Raw genomic sequence first — 9,930 nt, 5'->3', positions numbered from 1 at the left:
CTGAAGGGATGTCCATTAATTGGGGAATGACTGAACATGTTGTGGTATGTAATTAGAATGGAATATTATTGTACCGTAAGAAATGATGAATAAGACAATCACAAAAAAGACATATGTAATAATACAAAATGAAGAGAGAAGAACCAAGAGAAGCCTTTATACAGAAATAGAAATAATGTGTGATGATCAACTGTGAATGATAACTATTCTCAGCAGTGCAAGGATCCAGGAACAACCTCAAGGGACTCATGATGAAAAATACTATCTACTGATACAAGGAATTGATGGAGTCTGAATGAAGATTGAAGCAAACCATTCTTTACTTTATTTCATCCATGAATTTTCTCTATTGTAAGTGATGTGTTCATGATGAACATGGAAGAATATGGAAATATATCTTGTATGATACATGTATAACATATATCATATTACCTTTTGTAAAATTGGAATTTGGGAAATGCCATTTAAAAGTATATTCTATATATATATATTCTATGGACACGTGGGGACCTTAAAAACTACATTTCCCGTGGTCCAACGGGTTTCCTGTTTTGGATTACGTATTCAAGGTGAGGAACTGTTTTAAATAGGGGGAAGTAACTTTGAACTTCCTCTTTAGCTACCTGAGGAGGTAACAATAATGGCTGGGGCGGCAGTTTTGAATTCTTACCGGCGCCTGGTCTAATGATTTTTATCTCTATCAGCATGGCTTTAATTAAAATACTACTTTCTATATTTATATCAGTCTTTATTATTTTTAATCGTAACACTTTCATCTTGGGAGGGAAAGATGGGATGAAGGAAAGAATATGGAAAAGTAAAATTAAAGAAAAATAAGCTCTGGCCACTTGTGTTTCCTAAGTAAGTAGCCTTCCTTTCCTCTCTCTCAGTCCATCCACTTTTCTCACTGGTGCTATACTTGTGCAGAATATGAAAAAATTTATAGAAGCAATGTTTTATTGATGTTTTTATCAATATTCTTTTTCATCACATTTTTCCTTTGAATTAGATATGTCTTCATACTGACTCAAAAATGTAAACACATAAGCAAGATTTCACTTTAAGTAGATGTGGACCTACAGAGTATCTTCAACCAAGAGTAGTCTTTTTCAAGTACTCCCAGGTTTTCAAATAAAGTGTACTTTTTTTTCACTTTATTTTTTCCCCTCAATATCTTGAGAAAGACTCTACTAGTATTAGTACTGGTACCAGTCATGGCAACAGAATTTGGAAATGGATAAGACTTCTCTCTAATCCTATAGTTCTGATGGAACATAGGCAGTTAGAAACTATTTGGATATGCATGGAACTTTTTTGGAGGAGTTAGAGACTACTGGTCAGAGAAAAGTAGGGACCCATAATTTCCCAGGGGTTGGCAATAGAAAGTCACCAATAATTGGAACTATCGTGATGTTAAAGGAGCTTCTTGACATGGATAACATGCTGTTATAATAATTAGCTCAAGCTTAAGTTAGGGATACAATATCATCTAAGGTCTCCTTGGTATCCTCCTCTGTAACTTTAGGGAATTTATTTTATTTTATTTTATTTTAGAGGCAAATACTATTTTTAATTGTCTAACGAGTCAACAGATACAGAAACACCACAAAGCAAAGAGAATAGTATCTCCCATGTTTAACTGATATTTTGCAACAAGATTTTGGTTTTAACACAATCATGATTTGACCTGATATAACTTAAATATATGGAACATTTCACTAATTTGCATGTCATCCTTGCACAGGGGCCCATTCTAATCTTCTCTGTATCGTTCCAATTTTAGTATATGTGTTGCCGAGTGAACACTAGGGAATTTATTTTAGATGAAAAATTCTGAGTTTAGTCAAAATTGTTTTGAGTCCCCTATTAGGAAAATTCCTAACAAAGATTGAGCTCTCTGCTCAACATTATATTTATTTCTATCTCTGATCAACTCCTGGACTCCTTGTAGTAGAAGTAAAATTCACTTTGCTATAAATGTTTGAGTAACAAAAAAATAGCTCATAATATAGTATCACTTGATGGACTTCTCAGAAGAAGAAGTTGGGTAAAGAGCCGATATTCCCTTAGCCTAGGTTTTCTATTTCGAGATGTCTATAGAGCTTCTGAGTCTCTGGAATCTCCCTTCTCTGACAAAGTTCAATCTTCCCTCTGCTCCTTAAAATTGTGCTAGAAATAGTCATGTCTGTTTCAATGTCTTGAATTTAAACTTCAGAATCTGCTTCCCTCTTACCCCTTCCATCCCTAACCAAATATGAAATGCTTTGTTTCATACAAATTGTTTAGGGCATAAGTAGTTTCTCACACAATGACTTTGATTGATTCGAGGAAGTTCACAAGCCCTATTGACATTTAGTTCCAATTGTTTTATTTTAAAAAAGAAAGAAAGTTTTATCTAGTTAAAATAGAAATAAAATGACCTGGTTTCAAGTACTCCCTTTAAAAGCCTGAAAGACTATTAGCTTGTTTCCCTTCTCTAGTTCATTGAACAGAACTGGGACTAGAGTTAAGAAATGAATTAGGATATGGCCTCAGGTACTTACTAGCTACATAACAAACTGGTCAAGTTTACTCTGTCTCAGTTTTCTCATCTGTAAAATGTGAATAATTACAGCCCCTATATCCCAGAATTGTTGTGGGAATTAAATTATATAATAGTTAGAAAGCACTTAGCAAAGTGCCTGGCACAAAGTATGTAAATGTTAAGCTATTATTACTACTCTTAACTATTAAATGGCTTGTGTAAAGGGAATTTTATCCCTTCCCCCTGCTGGACTATTGATTTACTTCCTGCATTCCATTTTGTGTGCCTACCTTGAGTGATACGGGGGAAAGGAGAATAAAGGTGTGTTGTGGGCCACACCTGTTCTCTCTATTCCCCTGAATGGCTTTGGGGGAGGACAATGGATAAGAGAGACAGCCATGTGGAGAAATATATAGTCAGAGTTAGTTTAGATTAGACTCTAATCTCCATACATCCACTTTTTCTATTTCAAGTGATTATTAATAAACTCTATAGAAAATAAGAACCTGGAGTTATTAATTTAAATCTAACAGGCTACAGATAAATGATTTAAATATTAAAGCTACCTTGCCCCTGAATTATCTAGCTAGAGTCAGACAACTTGAGAATGATTTCAACTTTCTTCTTGAGTGGGACCAGAAGAAATGGTAAGCCTAGATATTATAAGAAAGTAGTAGTAGTAGTAGTAGTAGTAGTAGTAGTAGTAGTAGTAGTAGTAGTAGTAGTAGTAGTAGTAGTAGTAGTAGTAGTAGTAGTAGTAGTAGTGGTGGTGGTGGTGGTGGTGGTGGTGGTGGTGGTGGTGGTGGTGGTAGTGGTAGTAGAAGTAGCTGTTGTTGTTGTTACAAAAATAATAATAGCTAAAATATATAGTGCTTTAAAGTTATCAAATAATTATAAAACACTTAATTCAATGCCTGGTACATCATAAACATTATCTCATTTTAACCTTACAATACACCTGGGTGGTAAGTGCTATTTTTAATCCCCATTTTACAGATGAGGAAAATGAAGCAAATGCAAGTTTAAGAGACTTGCCTAAAGTCCATAACTAAGTAATTTGAGTCATTTGCACCCAGGCTACTAATTAATTCACAGCAAAAAGAAATACAGTGTCCCAAAGTCTTAGTGAAATTTAAGCTATTGAAACCCTTAATTGTCTTAGTGTGGCTTAAAGTGTAAGTAGCTTTCATTAAGACCTTTTTCAAATTAAAGCACACTAAGATTTTTAAGATGTTTGTATCACAAATCCCTTATACCATTATTATAAGCCCAACTTCAACAATTTTCTAAACTAAAAGAAAAAAAAGCCAATTGTCTCACCAAAGACATTTTGTTTTTGTTTGTTTGTTCTTACTTGGTTTTTCATCATACATTAATATTCTTTCATATCAGTGACTTTGGAATTCAGGTGAATACTCCTGTAGACTCCTCAGAAAACTCCTTTAAGCACATAAAATAAAATGCATAGGATTACAAAGGAAACTAATTTTATCAGAATACTAATTATATCAGAATAATCTTTTTTTTCAAGTTCTTGGGCTCTAGGTTAAGAACTCCTACATACCAATGACCGTAGGGAAATATTCTCTACCAATGCAGATTGACCACTACTGTGCAATTTAATTATTTTAGTTTTCTGAGTCATTGGGACATTTAATGGCTTGACAAAAAAATATATCAAAGATAAGATTACAACACTTCTCTTTCTCAGTGTGAGTCAGTAGGCTGCCTCCCATTAAATGGTAAGCATAATAAAAAATTCAATATTCAAAGCACTATTTAGCAGATTCATCCCTTCTCGTTGACTAACATTTAAAGAAAGTGGGGTAGAGCCAAGATGGAAGAGAAGATACAGGGGCCCACCTGATTTCTCTCAAAATACTCTCTAAAAAGTAGTGATATGATACCTCAAAACAAATTTTGGAGCAACATAACCCCTAAAAAGATAAAATGAAGTGATTTTTCAGCCCAAAGCAACTTAGAAACCTGGAATGAGAGATCTAGTGCACCCTGGAGATAGAGCTCAGTGAGCCAGGTCAACACCATCAGGTTAAAAGGCTCAACTGAAGCAGCAGCCAAGGCTTCTAAAATTCACAGTCACGGATAGTAAAGGAGGAGGGGGTCAGACAACTGATCAGAAGGAGATGATAGCATTCCTTTTGCTGACTATAGGTGCAAGACTCTTGTCCAAGCAGGACCAGATCACAGTCCTGAGGCTCAGTTCCAAGGTGAGAAGAAGGACCAGCATACACCAGGAGCCACAGCAGCTACAAGGCAACAGGTGACTTTGATCACAGTCCCAAGGAGTAAAAGTGTGCTTGGGTTACTCACAGACCAAAGCACAGGCCTAGAGAGTATTAAACATATTTCTCTTTACATTTATACTGCCTTGGAAGAACTGAAAGCAGGTAGAACCCCAGAGCCAGTTCTGAAGGCAGCTGCACAAAGGACATGAAGCTTAGAATAGTGCTCTCTTCACCATATATATGGAGCCCAACTTCAACAATTTTCTAAAATAAAAGAAAAAAAGAAGCCAATTGGTAGAAGAGGCACAAAAATTCAAAGAAGAACTTCTTTAAAAGCAGAACTGGCCAAATGGGAAAATATATACAACAATGCACTGAAGAGAAAAACTTCTTGAAAGACAAAATTGGCCTGTTGGAAAAAGAGGTATAAAAATTTACTGAGGAAATGAACTCTTTACAAAGGAGTATTGAATAAATGGAGAAGGAGATGCAAAAGCTCATTCAAGAAAATCATGCAAATCATGTAAGCATGGAAAATATTCTAAAGTAATTAATTTAATTGATTAATGATAAGTAATAATTAATAATATACTAGTAATTAATAATAAATTAATTTAACTAATTTAATTCAAAAAAGAAAATCATGCCTCAAAAATTAGAATTGTACTCATAGAAGCGAATGACTTCATGAGGCATCAAGAAAAATAAAATCAAAAGAATGTAAAAAAATGGAAGAAAATGTGAAATATTTCATGGGAAAAACAACTGACCTGGAAAATAAATCCAATAGAGATAATTGATAATTTAAGAATTATCAGACTACATGAAAGCCATGATAAAAAAAAAAGATCTTAGACATCATCTTTCAAGAAATCATCAAGGAAAAGTGCCCTAATAATCTCTAGAAAAAGAGGACAAAATAAAAATTGAAAGAAACTGCCAATCACCTCTTGAAAGATATCCCAAAAGGATAATTCTCAGGAATAATACAGCCAAATTCCAAAACTCCAAGGTCAAGAAGAAAATACTGCAAGCAGCCAAAAAAAAACCAAATCAGATAACATGGAACCACAGTCAGGATAACACAAGACTTAGCAGCTTCTACATTAAAAGATCAGATGGTCTGCAACAGGATATTCTAGAGGACAATGGAGCTAGAATTTCAATCAAGATCCATTTACCCAGCAAAACTGAACATACTCCTTCAAGGGTAAAAAATGGGTATTCGATGAAATTGAGGGCTTTCAAAGATTCCTGATAAAAAAGACCAGAACTAAATGGAAAATTTGACTATCAAATATAAGACTCAAGAGAATCAGAAAAAGGTATATAGGAAAGAGAAATCAAAAGACATTCAATAATGCTGACCTGTGTACATTCCTACCTGGAAAGCCAATTCTTATAATGTCAAAGAATTTTTTCATTATTTGGACAGTTAGAAGGAGTATATATAGGTAGAGGGTGAAAATATGAGTTGAATATGATGGAATGATATAAAAACTTAAATTAAGGCACTAGAAAAAAACAAGTCATTGGGAGGAGGAGGAAAGGAAATATAGAATAGGGTAAATCATTGCATATAAAAGAAACATGAAAGAGAGTTCATAGTGGAGGGGAAAATGGAGAGGAAAGGGAAGAGAGAATGTGAACCTTACTTTCATTAGAATTGGGTCAAAGATGAAAGAACATACTCCCTCAATCAGGTCCAGAAAGCTATTTTGTACTACAGGAAAATAACATTGGAAGGGGATAAGAGAAGAGAGATGGGATTGATAAAAAAGGTAACAAATTAGAGGAGGTGGAGTGAGAAATAAAACAGAGGTAAATAGGACAGAAAGAATACAAAGTAATTATGATAGTGCAAAATTTTTTACAAGCTTCTCTAATAAAGGCCTCATTTCTCAAATACATAGAGAACTAAGTTGAATATATAAGCATATGAGTTGTTCCCCAATTGATAAGTGGTCCAAGGATTCTCAGACAAAGTAATTAAAGCTCTATCAAGCAAAAAAATGCTCTAATTCACCATTAATTAGAGAAATGCAAATTAAAATAATTCTGAGTTACTATCCCATATCTATTGGAAATTAGGACAGAAAAGGAAAATGAAAACAAGTTAGAGGGGATATGAGACATGATGCAATGCAATGTTGGGAGATAATTGTGAATTGATTCAATCATTCAGGAGAGCAACTTGGACCTATGTCCAAAGGGCTATAAAACAGAATATACCCTTTGATCCAGAGATACCATTACTGGATTTATATCCCAAAGAGATTTAAAAAAAGAGGAAGAACCTATATGTACAAAAATATTTAAAGCAACTCATTTTAGAGGGGCAAAGTTTTGAAAAGCGGGTGATTCTCATCAATTGAGGAATGGCTGAGTAAGTTATTGTATGTGATAGTTATGGAATATTATTGTGCTGAAAAAAATGACAAGCAAGAGGAGGACAGAAAAACCAGGGAAGATTTACACAAACTGAAGTACAGTGAAATAAAGCAGAACCAGGAGAACATTATAGACAATGGTAGGAATATTGTAAAATGAACAACTATCAATAACAGTTATTCTCAGCAATACAATGTTCCAAAACTGTCCTACAGGACTCATGATAAATGATGATGTCTGCTTCCAGAGAAAAAGAAGTGAGTCTGTATCCAGAAAAAGAAAATGTTTTTCTTTCTTAATTTTTTTATTTGAATTACTTTCCACAACAGGATTAATATGGGAAAATGTTTTATATGATTGAACGTGTAAAAATCTATATGAGATTGCTTACCTTCTCAAAGGGTTGAGGAGTTGGGAGGGGAGAACAGAGGGAGAAAGAATCAGAGATTCAAAATTCTCTGAAAATTTTTGGAGACCACTTGAACATAAACCCATATAGGTATATTTGTAGACATAATCTAGTCACTTACATTTGCTTTTATTTTTTATATTTTATTGCAAGAGAGTAGCACTAGGTTTCCTCTTGTTCTAAACCAGATTCCACATTATCAGTCTTGATTATGGAAAATTTGTTCATTTCCTCTAATTCCCTAGTTTACTCTACTAGATGCACAGCATGTATATTCTTGGTTTTCTTAGTGTTGAGTAAGCATTAAAAAAAAATAGATAGTCTATGCATGGGATACTGTCCACAAAAATCTGAGTAAGCAGAAAAAGCTAAAGGCAAAAGATGCTTGTGGTTTGGGACCCAAATGATTCCCTAAAAATAAACATACATTTCTGAGCTGATTGAAACTTCCCAAGGGGATTCGACAGTATTCTTTTTTTAAAACAGATGAACAGTCACTTGTCTGATCCTCTTGCAAATCCATTTTCCCTTGGTTTCCTTTCCCACTGCACACTATGATATCTAGCAATTTCTAGGAGTTCAGTTGATTAAATGCTTATCTAAAGATGACTTAAATGTGGTATGCCTGAATTGTAACACATACCAATTAGTCAGTAGCAATTTTTCTGTTCCCAGTGCTCTGGGATCTTTGTGGATTCAATCCCTTTGGGGCATTATCCATTTCCTATTCATAAAATTGCTAAATCTAAAAATGAGGGAAGGGGTAAAAGTAGCTCAGAATCTTCTCTGCTTGGCTACTCAGAATAGGAAAAACAATTACATCTCCAAGAAAAGACATCTTGGAAAGGTAATCAATCAGTTTCTTTCTAGAAGAAAAGGGGTTTCACAATATATTGAATCACATATTATGTTGGTTGTCTCTGAAGGAAATAGTATACAAGGAAAAAGCATAAGACTTATAGATAATGGGAATATGTCACTCTTCTACATCCAACAGAAAGATTACTACATTTTACACTGATTGCAGTGGGATTTAATTCCCAACAAAATCTCCCATTTTGCCATAGTAATCACATCTATTTTTCTCCACAAAGGATACAAAAAATAGACTGTAGACCATAAGAAAATTCATCTCTTCATCAACATATGACCAAAATAATTAAGAAAAAGATTATATGTAGCCAAATTCTAGTGTTTTCTCAGTATAGGGTATATGTGTGTTGAACAGGTTTTCAGTAAGTAGATACAAACAAATTCACTCATGTACGAGGGTGAGCATTGATGGTGTGGGAGGTTTTTATCAGGACCCCCTACTGATAGCTATTCAGTGGGCTAGAGCAGCTAATCACTCAACCCCTCCCCAGGAAAGGCCTATGAAGGAATAAAATCAAAATGGTTCTCAAACTGGCAAAGCTATAGTGGAGATGTTGAAGGAAGGTGTTGGGGTTCAGTTGTGACCCTAATGGGTTGGATCCCACCCTCAGTGCCAGTAATGCTGAGACAACCCTCCCCCCCCCCCACACACACACACACATTCCTAATGTCAAGTAGCTTTGCCCTTTAAGATGGTGTTTGTATTCATCTTCCACTCAGCCACAAGATATTTCTTCCTCCTCTCAAAGTAACAGCCCCAAGTTACCACTAATAAACTAATAAAGATTTATTATGAGGAGAAGAGAATTCAGGATAACAGGAAAAGGGTTCTTTGTCGATTTTTTTGAGGAAGGAGGGTACATAGACAACTTCTCTATCAACTATGAGCCCCACAACAAGAGAGCAGTTCTGGTTTCTTCTGTAGCTTGGACTCAGAAATTGACTCTCCCTCCCCTCACAATAACCTATTCTTAACACTAGCTAACAAACAGGGGAATAACTGCAAGGAAGAGGTATAAGAGGGATCAAGGAAGGGTCCCCCAAATGCTTGCTCCCTCCAGAGTCTGGGCACTATGGCCAATTATGGAGCACACTCTTTCAGTATCTTCTTAGTTGGCAATGAGGTCAATAGAAAGATTTTGCTGTTGAAATCTCCAGATTGCCCCTGCATTTTGGGTTCAGAAGAGATAAATTCCTGTCCAGATCCTCTGGACCACTCACAACCATCCACCCCAAGCCCATCTGAGAGCTTGAATGTCCTCTCTCCTAAATGGCAGTTGGTTGCTGGCAGTTCAGAATCTTCAGAATCTTCACCAAACTCCCTCCTTCACTGGCTTTTCCCAAAATGAATCTCGTGAGGCCAGCTTCAACTCCAATTGCTTGCTCTCCTTTGCAAAATTTAGTCCACACTGTTACACTCAGGATGGTGATATTTTTTACTACTACAAAAAAAAAAACAACAACATTATCTACGGTAATTTATAACT

At 35.2% G+C, this 9,930-nt stretch overlaps 1 non-coding gene across 1 annotated transcript; it reads right to left on the bottom strand.

Annotated features, from left to right (window-relative positions):
• Positions 1 to 1,699: 1,699 nt before the first annotated feature.
• LOC123232663 lies at positions 1,700 to 1,806 on the bottom strand. The gene has a single exon (XR_006505190.1). It is a non-coding gene; the product is annotated as a U6 spliceosomal RNA (small nuclear RNA).
• Positions 1,807 to 9,930: the final 8,124 nt, after the last annotated feature.

Source organism: Gracilinanus agilis, chromosome 1, assembly GCF_016433145.1.
Source record: "Gracilinanus agilis isolate LMUSP501 chromosome 1, AgileGrace, whole genome shotgun sequence".
NCBI lineage: Eukaryota > Metazoa > Chordata > Mammalia > Didelphimorphia > Didelphidae > Gracilinanus > Gracilinanus agilis.
This window is presented reverse-complemented; position numbering and strand designations above follow the sequence as displayed.